The 3,551-nt window shown below is 41.7% G+C and overlaps 1 pseudogene; it reads left to right on the forward strand.

The window, feature by feature from the left end:
- The first annotated feature begins 1,900 nt into the window (after positions 1 to 1,900).
- LOC104665256 lies at positions 1,901 to 2,537 on the forward strand (annotated as a pseudogene).
- The last annotated feature ends 1,014 nt before the right edge of the window (positions 2,538 to 3,551 follow it).

Genomic DNA, 3,551 nt, shown 5'->3' on the forward strand with positions numbered 1-3,551 from the left:
TTTTGTAGTCCTAGTCTGAATTTAAAGTGGTAGAAAGGACTGATGTACTCTTTAGCTTATACAGTATAGGCATACAGGCTATCAGAATCAAAAGAGCTGGAGGTAAGTTAAGCCTGAGGTCTACTTTAAAGGGAAAAGCTAATTTAATACTCTTCCAAAGTCAGTCAGTGCTGATTAATTTTTCTTTAATTATTCAACTTTTAGATGTGTGGATACTAAAAACAAAAAATCAGCTCTGCATGCCTTTTTTTTTTTTTGAGATTGTCTTGCTCTCACCCAGGCCGGAGTGCAGTGGCACAATCACAGCTCACTGCACTCTCAACCTCCTGGACTCAATGGATCCTCCCACCTCAGCCTCCCAAGTAGCTGGGACTACAACTGTGCCCCACCACACCCAGCTAATTTTTAAATTTTTTTTGTAGAGATGAGGTCTTGTCGTGTTGCCCAGGCTGGTCTTGAACTCCTGGGTTCAAACAATCTTGGCCTCCCAAAGTGCTGGGATCACAGGTGTGAGCCCCTTGCACCTAGCCTGAATGTCTGTTTTCTACTTACACTAGAAGAGGTGTGTGATATTTGCAAATTTATTACCAGCATAGTAGTGATGCCAGTTTGTGAAGACCATTCTGGAATAATTGAGATGCTGCCTGGTTTTCCTAGCATTTTTCTTATTTTCTTTCTTTCTCTATGTGACTCTACCAGTCTGACCCCTGATTTATCCTCTGAAACCCTCAGTGAAGTCAGGAACATAGTCTGAGGATTTCTTGACATGCAAAATCTATAATAGAGTTGCGATTTTAATAAGGCTGTAATTAGTGTATTGTGGGATTTCTTCACATATCTATAAAACACATGAATTTACATAAAAGGTTTATCCCACAATTTGGGGAATCCACTAATTGAGTTTACTGAAAAATTATGCATTAGACCCTTGAACAACATAAGTTTGAAGTGCACAGGTATATGCAATTTTTTATTTTATTTATTTTTTTTGAGATAAGACTCTCATTGTCACCAGGCTAGAGTGCAGTGGTATGATCTCAGCTCACTGCAACCTCTGCCTCCTGGGTTCAAGCAGTTCTCCTGCCTCAGCCTCCCGAGTAACTGGATTATAGGTGCACACCATCATGTCTGGCTAATTTTTGTATTTTTAGTAGCGACAGGATTTCACCATGTTAGCCAGGATGGTCTCGATCTCTCGACCTCGTGATCCACGCACCTCGGCCTCCCAAAGTGCTGGGGTTACAGGAGTGAGCCACTGTGTGGGGCTACAATTGTTTTTTTTCAATAAATATATTGGAAATTTGTTTGGAGCTTTGTGACAACTTGAAAAATTCACAGGCCAGGCATAGTGGCTCATGCCTGTAATCCCAGCACTTTGGGAGGCCAAGGCGGGCAGGTGATCACTTTAGGTTGAGTTCGAGACCAGCCTGACCAACATGGAGAAACCCCGTCTCTAGGAAAATTACAAAATTAGCCAGGAATGGTGGCACGTGCCTGTAATCCCAGCTACTTGGGAGGCTGAGGCAGGAGAATTGCTTGAACCCAGGAGGTGGAGGTTGCAATGAGCTGAGGTGATGCCATTGCACTCCAGCCTGGGCAACAAAAGCAAAACTCTGTCTCAAAAACAAAAAAAAGAAAAGTTCATAGATGAAGTGTGTGGCCTACAGATACCTTGAATGCAAAAGATATATGTAGATACTAGTCCATCATTTACTACTACAAAATACACAAATCTATTAAAAGTTAAATTTTATGAAAACAGACTGTACATGTAAGCAAATTTAAAATGCAATATTAAATCATAACTCCATCGCTGCCACTGTTCAGCCACAGCCCCACGCTCTTCGCTGTCACTCACCATCTTGCACAGAGTGGCCCCGGTTCTGGGGTTTGGCGCCAGAATTAAACAACCACCATGTCGAGCAAAAAGGCATAGACCAAGACCACCAAGAAGCGCCCTCAGTGTGCGACATCCAATGTGTTTGCCATGTTTGAGCAGTCACAGATTCAGGAGTTCAAAGAGGCCTTCACAATTGATCAGAACAGAGATGGTTTCATCAATAAGGAAGATTTGCATGATATGTTAGATTGCTTCTCTAGGGAAGAATCCCACTGATGCATACCTTGATGCCATGATGAATGAGGCACCAGGGCCCATTAATTTCACCACGTTCCTCACCATGTTTGGTGAGAAGTTAAATGGCACAGATCCTGAAGATGTCATCAGAAATACTTTTGCTTGCTTTGATGAAGAACAGGCACCATTCAGGAAGATTACCTGAGAGAGCTGCTGATAACCATGGGGGATCAGTTTACAGATGAGGAGGTGGATGAGCTGTACAGAGAAGCACCTATTGACAAAAAGGGGAATTTCAATTACGTTGAGTTCACAAGCATCCTGAAACACGGAGTAAAAGACAAAGATGACTGAAAAGAACTTTAGCTGAAACTTTCCAATTACATTGTCTTACTGTTTTATTTCTCACACACTTCCCCCACCTTCATAGAACCTGTTGCATGCAACTTAGTTTCATAGCTTTGCCTTTTTTTTTTTTTTTATGTATTTATTCCAGACCTTTCTGCCACTTAGCACTTGTATAATCAGACTGGAAATGGGGATGAGGGCATAAATTGTATTGAAAAAGAGGTCGCCAATAAAAATCAACAAATGTGAAAGCCCCCCCAAAAAAACGTAACTCTGTAAACTAGTACGTACTGTACTACTGCAATTTTGTAACTGCCTCCTGTTTTAGTGAGTCAAGTGTTGCCAGTATCTGCTTAAAAATCTGTGATGCTAATCATCAGAGCAGTTCCTCTCTTCAGTCAACTGTGTATCACAATCAAAAGTTATCTCTTGAGGTTCTTGAGTGTTTTCACCATATTCAGTGCAATACTATAAGCCTTGAACAACATCAGGGGACCAGTACAAAGTGCCACTAGTGATGCTGGAAGTGCTCTCAAGAAGCAGAGAAATGTCATGACATTATAAGAAAAAGTTGAATTGCTTGTTATGTACTATAGATCTGCAGCTGTGGTTGCCTACCATTTCAAGATAAATGAATCCATTGTAAGGCCCATTGTAAAATTTTAAAAAATTGTGCAACCATGACCACAGCTACACCAGCAGGCACAAAAATCTTGCACTTTTTGTGAAATACTTTTTTTATAGTTTATTTTTATTTTTTAATTTTTGTAGAAATGAGGTCTCATGATTTTGCCTAGGCTGGTCTCAAACTACTAGGCTGAAGCAATACTCCTACCTTGGCCTCCCAAAGTGCTGAGATTACCATGCCGTGAGCCACCATGCCTGGTCCTGAAATACCTTTTTATCTCATATTGAAAATGCAGTTTTTGGCCGGGTGCAGTGACTCACACCTGTAATCCCAGCATTTTGGGAGTGGGCAGATCACCTGAGGTCAGGAGTTTGAGACCAGCCTGGCCAACATGGTGAAACCCTGTCTCTACTGAAAATACAAAAATTAGCCGGGCGTGGTGGTGCACACCTGTAATCCCAGCTACTCGGGAGACTGAGGCAGAAGAATCGCTTGAAC

The sequence above is a fragment of the Rhinopithecus roxellana genome, chromosome 5, assembly GCF_007565055.1.
Source record: "Rhinopithecus roxellana isolate Shanxi Qingling chromosome 5, ASM756505v1, whole genome shotgun sequence".
NCBI lineage: Eukaryota > Metazoa > Chordata > Mammalia > Primates > Cercopithecidae > Rhinopithecus > Rhinopithecus roxellana.